This window comes from Chiloscyllium punctatum, chromosome 13 (genome assembly GCF_047496795.1).
Source record: "Chiloscyllium punctatum isolate Juve2018m chromosome 13, sChiPun1.3, whole genome shotgun sequence".
In the NCBI taxonomy this organism is placed as follows: domain Eukaryota; kingdom Metazoa; phylum Chordata; class Chondrichthyes; order Orectolobiformes; family Hemiscylliidae; genus Chiloscyllium; species Chiloscyllium punctatum.
Window position 1 is genome coordinate 36,484,166 of NC_092751.1, and position 12,485 is coordinate 36,496,650.

Genomic DNA, 12,485 nt, shown 5'->3' on the forward strand with positions numbered 1-12,485 from the left:
CTGTTTCCACATAGTAGGGAATCTGTGATTCTGTCTCAAATTATTTTAAAAGAGGGCAGATAGATTTTTGAAATATTGAGCAGTTGAGGGCTATGCGGATCAAGCATAAAAGAGGTGTTGAGATCTGGGTTGACCCAGCCATGATCTGATAGAATGGGGGAACAAGCTGAAGGCGATGAATGCCCTACTCCTGCTCCGATTCCTTGAGGCTCCGTTTCATGTTTTTTTTTGTTTCCAAAGAAGAACGTAATACAATGTGCTAAAGATCTCAGATGTTGTGAAAATGGAGTGTTTATGTACTGATTCAGATGGCCTTGATTCATAAATCACAGCTATACAGTCATGAGTGGGAAGGGAATTCCCTCCATGAATAAAGGAAATCTACTGCAGAGCTCACACACAGGGAATTCTTAGCCTCAGTAAACTCACCCATCACATTACCCAACATATCAGCAAAAGCAGGCCGCACTGCGCATGCTTTAGCCAACAAAATGACCCGCGGATGACTGATGTCAGCACCGGACCAATGAAAGGACGGTGGGCGGAGCTGGATGACCTAGCGGGATGTTGGTCCTCCAGCCAATCAAAGTAAATGAAGGGCGGAGCTAAACTAAACCATGTGATCACCCTCGCGCGCGGCGCAGAGTCGCCGTAATGAATGCTCGGCAAGTTTTGGAGAGAAAGGATACGGTAATGAAAGAAATAAACAGGGAAACGGGAGAAAGACGGTGTTGCTATGAGCGGAGATGTTTTACAAACAAGTTGTGCACGTCGGAAAACACAAACTTGAATGTCTCAGTTTGCAGTAAATTCGGAATGGCCTCAGCGCGGCTGCAGACCTGAGTGAGCGCCGCCATCTTTATTCGGGACAACGTGCGGAGCCGCCATCTTTGTAGGGGGCAAGGTGCAGCCAGGCGCATGTGCAGCCTTTCTCTAGTATAGAGTCATTGTGATCACAACAGCCAATACTGCTCTGATTCACCTCTGGGCTCCCTCATGACCACTTTGTCAATATCTAGCTTCCTCAGTATCGAAACATGGGTGTATTTTTGGTCTGTTTACTCCTGTATTCTTACTTTTATAGACCCTTTGTAAATGAGTTTTTCACTGCGGCCCAGCCCCTGACCATGTACTGCTCTATTATCAGATTACTTTTTTCTTGAATATTTTTGACAGTCAAGATTCTTTTTTCCAATAAGCAAGTGTATTTTCCTTCCATTTCTGACGATCAAATTCTGCACCATTTTCATTCCCTGTAATCCATTTTGCACTCCCTGAAACATCAACTGTGTTTCTCCTTCCACAGATACCAGTGATTAATGCCAAAGCCCTGTTGCTTGTGGAGAGGGTGATGTTTGACTTTCTTGCACAGCTGCAGTTTGTGTGGTGAAGGTGCTCCTACAATGTGGTTGGGTAAGTGGCATTATAGATTATTCATTCAGCAACAGTGATGATTTGAGAATAATGTCCAAATCAACAATAGTTTGTATTTTTATTATCATGCTTATAATTTCGCAAAAATACTGTTGAGAACTTTAGACATAAGGCCAGAGATGGAGATATTAGGTCAGGTGACTAAAAGCATTGCCAAAAAAGCAGGTTTTGAGGGATGTCTTAAAGGCAGACCTGTGAGGTTTTGGCTGCGAATTTCAGACCAAGCTGCTTCAGCAACTGTAGAAACAGCCACACAGTTGAAGTGATGAATTAACAAATGGTTGGGAGTCTCGAAGAAAATGGGTTGTCGAGGTCTCAAAGTGTGTGTGGTGCAGGGAGCTACGGATGATCACAGCCAGGAATTAAATCAAGTGTGAGAATTTTAAATTGAGGGATATTGGCTAGGTGCTGGCAGGTGAGACTAGATTGGGTTGGGGTATCTGGTCGGCATGGACAGGTTGGACCGAAGGGTCTGTTTCCTTGCTGTACATCTCTATGGCAGTATGCTGTTGATTATAATTAGGAGCCTTTTGATAAATCAACAAGCAGAGATTTAGACTTTCTTGAGATTACAGGGAGGTTGAATGTGGGAAGCTGGTCCTGAGTGTGAAAATGAAGTCTGGAGATAACACACAATGGATGAGAGTTTTAGTATATGAGCTGAGATGAGGGTGGAATCAGCTAGAATTAGTGATCTTGGAATGGGACTGAGTTATCACACTCACCTCACCTCTGGGATTCAGCTGGTTGTCAGGTTGTGAATCAGGGCGGTAACACAATCGGGAGCTGAGTGGCCCTGATGGAGCCTAAAATGAGTGTCGCTCAGCTGGCTGTTGCTGAGCAGCTGCTGTTTGGTCGCCCTGTTGATGACATCTTCCATCACTTTACTGCTGATCGAGTGTGGACTGATAGATGGAAATTGCCTGGGTTGGATTGCCCTGTGTTTTTGTGTTGAACATCCCTGGGCAATGTTCCACATTGTCGGTAGATGCCAGTGCTGGAGCGGTACTTGGCTTGGTGGGTGGCAAGTTCTGGAGCACAAGCCATCAGTATTATTGCCAGAATATTTGCAGGGCCCGTAGCCTTTGCACTACTTAACTATTTCTTGATGTTATTCAAACTGAATCGAACAGGCCTAAAACTCACATCTGTGATGTTGGAAACCACTGGAGAAGGCTGAGATGGATCATCACACTTTACACTTCTGGCTGCAGATTGCTGCAAATGCTGTCATCTTATCTGGTGCATGGATGTGTGAGGCCCCTCCATCAATAAGGGTGAGCATATCTAAGATGCTTCCTCCAGTGAGTTGTTTAATTGCCCATCACCGTTCACAACTGGGTGTGGCAGAACTGCAGAGCTCCGATCTGTTCCATTGGATGTCGGATCACTTAGCTCTGTTGCTTGCTGCTGATGCTGTTTGAAATGCAGATGGTCCTGTTTGATTGCTTCACCAGGTTGGCACTTCATTTTTAGGTATGCCTGGTGCTGCTCATGGTATGCCCTCCTTTCCTGTCCATTGTGATGGTTGAGAGTGGGATTTACAAACCCATGAGATTACAGATTGTGCGAGAGTACAGTTCTGCTGCTGTTGATGTCCCACAGTGCCTCAGAGATACCCAGTTTGAGATCCTACATCTCTTCGAAGTCTATCCCATTTAGAACGGTGATAGTGTCACTCAACACAATGGAGGTTTTTCTCAACCTTAAGCTAAGACTTGTGTCTCCAAAAGGAATGTGTGATGGTCGCTCGTACTGATACTGTCATGGCCAGATTCGATCTGCCGCTGGTCAATTCATAACAATGAGATCGAGTATGTTTTACACTCTTTTTGGTTCCCTCACCACCCGCTGCAGACTCAGTTGAGCAGCTATATCCTTTAGGACCTGACCAGCTCAGTCAGTAATTCTGTTGCAGAGCTAGTCTCGATTGTGGACATTGAAACCTTGTACCCAGAGTACGTTTGATACCATTTTATTGCCTCAGTGCTTCCTCCAAATGTTGTTCAACATGAAGGAGAAGTGATTCATCCTCCAAGGGAGGACGGTACGTGGTAATCAGCAGGAGCCATGAGACTTCCTGGACTCCAGAGCCAATGCTGTGTACTCCCAGGGCAAATCCTCCCTGTCTGTGCCACCACCTCTGCCTGGTCTGTCCTGCCAGTGGGACAGGACATATCCAGAGATTTCAGGAGAAAGTGAAGACTGCAGATGCTGGAGGTCAGAGTCAAGAGTCTGGTGCTGGAAAAGCACAGCAGGTCAGGCTGATAACGGGCTTAGGCTTGAAACGTCGATTCTCCTGCTCCTCGGATGCTGCCTGACTGCTGTGCTTTTCCAGCACCACACTCTCGATATCTTGAGATGGTGATGGTGGTGTCTGGTCATTGTTTGTAAGGGATAATTGCGTGAGTATGACTGTCAGGCTGTTCCTTGACTAGTCTGTGAGACAGCTCTCCGCATTTTGGCACCAAAAACCATATGTTAGTGAGGAGGACGTTGCACTATCGAGAGAGCTGATTCTGTGGTTGTAATTTCTGGTGCTTTGTTAGTTGCCAACTGGTCCATCCAGTTTCATTCCTGTGTTGTGACTTTGCAGTGATTAATACAGTGAGTAGCTGGCTGGGCCGCTGTCAGGTTGGCAGGATTTTTTTCGCCATTGACAATGGTTTCATGGAGATCAGCAGATTCCTAATACGTTGTTTTTTTTCTTGAATTCAGATTCCACCATCTGCCAAGATGGGATTCGAACCAGGACTTCAGTCGTTTGTTTTAATATTCTGGATAAAAGCTAAATACATCAGGTTTGTTCACTCATTTTAAATATCACTAATCCTGGTTTTGTTTCTTTGTCCATCGTCCTGTCTCCTCCATCCTCCCCTCCAACAACGAGTGAGGAGCACATGGAGTTTCCTCTGTCACTAAGACTGAGATAATCCGATCTGCTGTTTCTCTCCCTCCCACTAGCCTACTGAGCCAAACTGACTCACGTGGTGTTCCTGGTTTTTGTCCTAAACCTACATCTTTCTCCAGTGTCTTATCAAGCCTTATCAGAGCTCACCTTGACCCTTTACCCTAATCTCACTAAACTCACTTTCCAACTCTCTTTCCTCCCCTGCCGCCTCATCTCTCCCCCTTCGCCAATTCATAGATATTGTTCCTTGTTCTGTCTGTTGGTCTTTTTTTGGTTATGTCCTTCTCTCCCATTTTGTGAAAAACTAATATTTGACCTCACCGTTGTTGGAAAATCCTGCTCCATCTCCACTCTCCTTTTCCTTTCTGAATTCCTTGCATTTGGCGTCCCTCAACGATCTATCCTTGGTCTCTCCTGTATCTCACGTACATAGTGCCAGGAGGTGATATCATCCAAAAACACTGTGTTAGGTTTGACATGTACACTGACGATGCCCAGCTCTCCCTCCCCATTATCCCTCTCCATTACTCCACTGTTACTCAGTTAGCAAACTGCTTGTCACATTCCCACTACTCAATTAGCTGCAATTTCAGCCAATGAAACATTGTCATGGTTAAACCCATTGCCTTACCTTTACCTTTCTGCTGAGCCCCTCCCTCTCACTGGGAACTCTCTGAAGCAGAACGACACTCTTCACAATATTGCTGTTATATCTGACCCCAAGGTGACCTTCTGATCAGACATCCACACAATCACAACACCAGGAAATCCAATCTCTTAAACATTGCTTTTCTCCACCTCACCCCAGCTCCATTGCTACTGAAACCCCTTACCCACGTCTGTGTTGCCTTAAACTTGAATCCAAAGCAGAACCCTTGATTCTGTGACTCAGAATCTGGTTTCAGACTCCCCTCTCAGTATTTACCCTCAGACACATCCTCTCAGTATTTATCCTGTCAAACCCCTTAAGAATCCCATCTGTCTCAATGAGATCACCTCTCTTTCTCCAAAATCCAGTGAGTAGAGTCCCAACCTTTTCAGCCTTTATTTAAAAGATAATCCCTCCAAACCAGGGATCATCTCATTGAATCTTCCCTGAAATGCCTCCAATAAAGTGAGACATTTCCTTATCTAAAGGGACCAAAACTGCTCTCATTCCTGCAGATATGGTGGTCTCACCAGCACTTCCACACGTTACTGTCAGGTATATACTCCAAACTCTAATACTGAAAAGCTTTGAAACAAAACATTCAATTCCCCTTCCTGATTCCCTGTTGTAACTGTATGGTAGCTTTCTGTGTTTCCTGAACAATTACCCCTGGTCCCTTTGTGGTGCAGCTTTCTACAGTTTCCACCATTTAAATAGTACTTTGTTCTTTATTATCTCCTCCAAAATGAGCAACTTCCCATTTTTCCCAAGTTACACCCCATCTGGCAACTTGTTGCCCCCTTCTCCTGTGCATCTCTCTCTTTTCATAATCCTCTTAGACCTTTACAGTTATGCCTTTTCTAGGAGATATCCCCCCTTCCCATTCTTGCAAACATTTACTGGGAGCACTGGGCAGTGGGAAGCAGACAGAGTTGCTATCTTTTTAGGGATACCCTTTGGAGTGATTGGGAGGATCTTCCTACCCATTGGTCAGGATGGAGACAACTTGCCCATCGTTAGGCATTAGCCTTTCACACCCATGTCTTATTGATGAGGCAGAGCGGCAGCACGGAATGAAAGAAAAGAAAGTAATTCTTGTTCCCCATAACTCACTGACGCTTGGATCATTTTCTCCAATGTGTCAAAGAACTGCTGTGTTCAGTCACATGAGATCTCAAGTTGGAATCTCCTAGAAACCCACAGATGTCCCTCTGAGTTGACTGCTGATGTCCTCAAGGGTAATATGTACAGTAATCCTGGGCCACGAGGAGGGGATGCTGTGAGTTTCTAACTTAAACTGATAGTGACAGATTTTATAAACTTGTATTACGGGATATTACAGGTGGACATTCAGATGATGATCTCAGTAAATATTCTGCTAAACTCTAATTGAATTACTCAGTATATCAGGATCTGGATATTCGCATTGTGTGTGTGTGAGTATTGTGTTCCAGATCAATCCCATTTGCTGCTTAAAAATTCTCCTTTGAATCATCGCATTCTCTCAAAAGGTCTCCCCAAACCTTCAATGTGTCCTGTAATCCTTTTATGATGACCTGATGAGTGTAAGGTATTTTATTCGAATGTGTAATTTTTGTTTAAGGATTTCTCAGAGAGGGAGCAGAATATTCTTAAAGGGGAGAATAGCCATTTTGAGGGGAGGCTGTTGTTTATTGGTATCAATGACATAGGAATAGAAGAGTTCACATTGTTGGATCATTGGAATCTCTTGTGGGGTAGAATTGCCCTCCATCAGAAGGATGGATTGTGCTGGTACTGGAAGGGAACAGTTGCTAGTGCTATTCAGGAGGCATTAAACCAGTGAAGGAATGTGGGTAAACCCAGAGAGAGAGTGAGGGAAGAGCTCAGTCTGACGCTGGTACAGTTCAGACGTCAAACAGTCAAGGCAGACAAGGGCAAGGCACAGAATGAGCAGTTACACTGCATTTATTTCAATGCAGGAGGCCTGATAGGTCGGGCAGAGGAGCTCAGGGTATGGTTTTGAACATCGCACTGGGATATTATAGCAATTACAGAGGCATGACGTAATGATGGATAGGACCAGCAGCTTAATGTTCCAGTGTACAGATGCTATAGCAAAGATAGAAAGGGGGCAACAGAGCAGGGGGGGAGAGGTATTTTTGATAAGGGATAACATTACAGCTGGGCTTCAAGAGGGTATTCCTGGGAGGACATCCAGGCAGGTTATACAAGTGGAACTTAGAAATAAGAAAGGGATGATCTCCTTATTGGGATGGTACTATTGACCGGCCCCCACTTCCCCAATAGTCAGCAGGGAGTTGAGAAGCAAATTTACTAAGAGATCACTTATCTGTAAGAATAGTATGGTTGTGTACAAGACTTGACTTTCTTTATTATTCATTCACAGGATGAGGGTGTCACTGCCTGGGCCCAAAGGGCAGTAAAGAGTCAACCACATTGCTGTAGGTCTGGAGTCACATGTCGGCCAGACCAGGTAAGGATGGCAGATTCCTTCCCTGAAGGATATTAGCGAATCTGATGAGGTTTTTCTTCGCAATAATCAACAATGGATTCATGGTCTTTAATAGATTCTTCATTCCAAATTTTTATTGAACTCACAGTCCACTGTCTGCCGTGACGGGATCCAAACCCTGGGCCCCAGAATGTTATCTGGGTGTCTGGGTTATCCATCTAGTGATAATCTCACTTGGCCATTTGGCAGGGTGAGTGACTGAGATATCCGTGGGGCAGCACATCAGCACCAAAGATCCTATGGTCTCTGTGGAAGATAGAAAGGGTTGGGGAAGGAGCTATATCCCTGGTGGTGGGGTCTGACTGTAGGTAGTGGACATAGCAGAGGTTAATGGAGATTAGTGGGTGGCAAATGAGGACACGGGGATTACATTCTTATTGTGGTTGGAGGGTGGGGGGAAGATAGAGGTACAGGAAGTGGAGGATATGCGTTGGGGTGCATTGTTGATCAAGTGGGAGGGAAATGCGGTCCTTGAAAGAGGAAACCTTTCTGGGATGTCCTGGAGTGGAATTGCTTCTCCTGGGAGCAGATATGGCAGGGACAGAGGAATTGGGAGTACAGGATCACGTTTTTACAGGAATATACTCGAGGGTAATCAGGAGAGCAAAAAGGGGACTTGAAATATCTCTAGGAAATAGTTTAAGGAGAATCCAAAGAGATTCTACAAATACATTGAGGATAAAATAATAAGCAGACAGAGAACAGGACCCCTTAAAGATCAACAAGGCCATCTATGTAACAACAGGTGTTGGGAGAAATACTATGCTATTCTATTCCAGAGAGTTTGGAGAAATAAATAGTGATAACTTGAAAAGTGTCTATATTACAGAGGAGGAAGTCCTGGATGTCTTAAACAGTAGCAAGGTGGATAAATCCCTGGGACCTGATCAGGTTATCCCAGAAATTTGTGGAAAGCTAGGAAGGTGATGGCAGTGCCCCTCCCTGAGGTATTTATATCATTGTTTGTGACAGGTGAGGTGCTGGAAGATGGGTGCCATTATTTTAAAAAGGTGGTAAGGAAAGGGAAAGGCCAGGGAACAAGAGAACAGTCAACCTAACGTCAGTGGTAGGTAAGTTGTTGGAAGGGATTCTGAGGAACAGGATTTACATGTATTTGGAAAGACAAGGATTGATTAGGGATAGTCATCATGACTTTGTGTGTGGGAAATTCTCTCTCTCTAACTTGATTGAGTTTCTTTGAAGATGTGGCAAAGATGATTGATGAAGGCAGACCGTGGACGTTGTCTATATGGACCCTGAACGATGTTCCACATAGCAGACTGGTTAGCAAGGTTAGATAACATGAAATGTTGGGAGAACCAGACATTTGGATACAAAACTGGCTTGAAGGTAGGAGGCAGAGGGTGGTGATGGAGGGTTGCTTTGCGGACTGGAGGCCTCTGAGCAGCGTTGTCCTGCAGGAATGGATATTGGGTCCTTGAATAAGTGACTTGGATGTTCATATATGAGATATGGTCAGTGGGTTTACAGAAGACACCAAAATTGGTGGTGTAGTGGACAATGAAGAAGGTTAGTTCAGAATGCAACAGAGTCTTGACCAGATGGGCCATTGGAGCGAGGAATGGCAGACTGGGTTCAATTTAGACAAATGTAAGCTGTTGGATTTTGGAAAGGCAAATCAGAGCAGGACTTGTACACTTAATGGTAAAGTCCTTGGGAATGTTGCTGAACATAGAGACCATGGAGTGCAGGTTCATTGTTCCTTGAAAGTAGAGTCGCAGGTCGGCAGACTAGTGAAGGTGGTGTTTGGTATGCTTATATTTATTGGTCAATGCTTTGAGTTCAGAAGCTGGGACGTCAAATTGTGGTTGGACAGGACATCGATTAAGCCATTTCAGGAATTATGTTTTAAGTTTGAAATTCCCTGTTCTGGAAAGGATGTTGTGAATCTTGAAAGAGTTCAGACAAGATTTACAAAGACTTTGCTCGGGTTGGAGGATTTGGGCTTCAGGGAGAGGCTGAATAGGCTAGGGGTTAATTTCCCTGGAGAGTCAAAGACTGAGAGGTGACTTCATGGAGATTTATAAAGTCATGAAGGGCATGGATAAGGTGAACAGCCAGGGTCTTTTCCCCCTAGTTAGGTGGGTTCAAAATAAGATCACATGGGCTTAAGTTGAGAGGGCAAAGATTAAAAACGGATCGAAGGGGCAAAGTTTTCAAGCTGTGTGTGGTGTTTGTGTGGAATGAGCTGCCAGATGAAGTAGTGGAGGCTGATACAATTACAACATTTGAAAGGCATCTGATTGGGTACGTGAATAGGAAGAGTTTCCAATGATATGGACCAATAGCTGGCAAATGGGGCTCCATTTGTTGAGGATTCCTCGTTGTCATGGACAAATTGGACCAAAGGTCTGTTTCTGTGCTGTACATCTCTATGACACTAATAAATGAAAATAAGATGTGTTCCTCTTTTGTGGAGAGCTAGCAGAAGCACAGATAATTGTCCTTGGAGCTGAGAAGGTTAAGCAGTGATTTTGACCAGGTGCAAATTTGTTTCTAGGATCTCTAATCTGCAGAGAGAGGGGAATTGTTAACAAAGTCACAATTTTAATAACTATTTTCAGGTAATTGGCAAATAATGTGAATATGTGAACATTATTTTATTCAGTAAGTTCTGAGTATCTGGAACAGTCTGAATGGCAGCTGGAGACAGACTCAGCAGTTATTCATAAACAGATTTGGAATCTTACTTTTTAAGGGAAAATTTGGGGGTCTATGGGCAAATGGGAAGGGAATTGGGACAGATTTGCAGCATCTCCAGAGGGAGAGGGTACATCCTAAATGGGCTGAATAGCCCCAGCCTCTGTGCTCTGTGATACTGGCCCATTGACTGTGAATGTTGAAGCTCGTCCCAGGGCAGAGAGAGGGAGGATCCCACCACTCACCTCACAATGGGCCTCGATGATTGATGTCAGCGCAGGCCAATAGGGGGCAGAGGGCAGTACTGGAGGACCAGGTTGTACCAGTTTGTCCTCCAACCAATTTGAGTGAATGAGGACATCCTCAAGGCTGGAACTAAAGAAAGGCACATATCACAGAGATCTGAGAAACTGGAGGACATGAGATAGGGAGCGTTCTGTGGCTGGTGAGGAATTATATAAATAAGGAAGAGTTGTGAAGCTGGATGAAGTGACAGTGATCGGGAGAGTTGTGAGGATGGAGGAATTTAGAGTTAGTGAGGATTAGAGTCATAATGTTATACAGCAAGGAAACAGGCCCTGTGGTCCAACCAGTCCATGCCAACCATAATTCCAAACTGAACTAATTGTACCTGCCTCCGCTTGGTCCACATCCATCCAAATATTTCCTATTTATGTACTTATCTGAATGTCTTTTAAATATTGTAATTGTATTCACAGCTACCACTTCCTCTGGAAGTTCATTCCACGTGTGTAATTTTTTTTAAAAACCCTAATGTCTTTCCTCAAATCTTTCTAATTTCTTCTCGAAATGAATGCACCGGAGTTTTGAATCCCCCTCTCCCCCAGCCATTCACCTTATCTACACTCTTTCTGATTTTGCAAACCTCTAATAAGGTCACCCTTCAACCTTGTGCACGCCAGTGAAAAAAATTCCCAGCCTATCCAGCCTCTCCTCAGAACACAATCCCTCCATTCATGGCAACATGCTGGTAAATCTCTTCTGAACCTGCTCCAATTTAATAATATCCTTCCTATAACAGCACAACCAGAACTGGACAGAGTATTCCAGAAGAGGCCTCCCCAACGTCCTGTACATCCTCAACATAACGTCCCAACTCCTGGACTCAAAGTTCTGAAAAATAAAGGTAAGTTTGCTAAGCACCTTCTTAACCACCCTGTCTACATGTAACACAAATTTCAAAGACCTGAAGCCCTCGGTCGCTTTGTCACCATATCACTACTCAAGGCCCTACTTTTATTGAGTGTAAGTCCTGCCCTCGTTTGTTTTGTCAAGATGTTATATTTTGCATTTATTCCAATCAAAAAAATTTTTGAGTATAAAGGCAGTAGGAGTATAATTAAGAGGGAAATCAGGAGGCAAAAAAGGGACGTGAGATAGCTTTGGCAAATAGGGTTAAGGATAATCCGAAGGGCTTTTGTAAATACATGAAGAAAAAAAGGCTAACTAGGGAGAAAATCGAGACCCTCAAAGATCAGCAAGGCAGCCATTGTGTGGAGCTGCAGGCGATGGGTGAGATAGGAAACAAATATTTTGCATTAGTGTTTACTGTGAAGAAGTACATGGGAGATATAGAATGTGGGGAAATAAATGGTGACATCTTGAAAAATGTCCATATTACAGAGGAGGAGGTGCTGGATGAGTGGCTAAGGAGCTGGTGCAGCGGAAAAGGATTCACGTTTTATGGATCGTTGTGATCTCCTCTGGAGTAGAGTTGACCTGCATAAGAAGGATGGATTGTACATGAATTGGAAGGGAGGGAGACTTGCCAGTGATACTCGGGAGGCATTAAACCAGTGAGGGAGTGGGTGTAAACCCAAGAAGATAGTGAGAAAAGAGGTATGTCTGAGGCTGGTACAGTTCAGAAGTCAAATAGTCAAGGCAGGCAAGGGCAAGGCACAGAATGAAGACGGACTGAGCAGTTGCACTGCATTTACTTCAATAGAAGACGCCTGACAGGGAAAGCAGATGAGCTCAGTGTGTGGTTTTGAACATGGCACTGGGATATTATAGCAATTACAGAGGCATCACTCAGTGATGGATAGGCCTGGCAGCTTAATGTTCCAGGGTATAGATGCTATAGCAAGGATAGAAAGGGGGATAAGAGAGGAGGGGGAGTGGCATTTTTGATTCGAAATAGCATTATGTTTTTGCTTAGGGAGGATATTCCTGGGAGTATGGTCAGTGAAGTTATTTAGGTGGAACTGGGAAATGAGAAAGGGATGATCACCTTATTGGGGTTTTCTGCATGGATTTCGTCTGGGCCCTCTGGTTTCCTCCCACAGTCCAAAGAT

At 44.3% G+C, this 12,485-nt stretch overlaps 1 long non-coding RNA gene across 1 annotated transcript in view; it reads left to right on the plus strand.

The window, feature by feature from the left end:
• The first annotated feature begins 599 nt into the window (after positions 1-599).
• LOC140484534 (uncharacterized) overlaps positions 600-12,485 on the plus strand; it is a 40,979-nt gene continuing 29,093 nt past the window's right edge. The window contains exons 1-4 of the long non-coding RNA XR_011962240.1: positions 600-690; positions 1,307-1,413; positions 4,153-4,235; positions 11,213-11,317. This is a non-coding gene — a long non-coding RNA (uncharacterized lncRNA). The remainder of the gene's footprint in view (positions 691-1,306; positions 1,414-4,152; positions 4,236-11,212; positions 11,318-12,485) is intronic.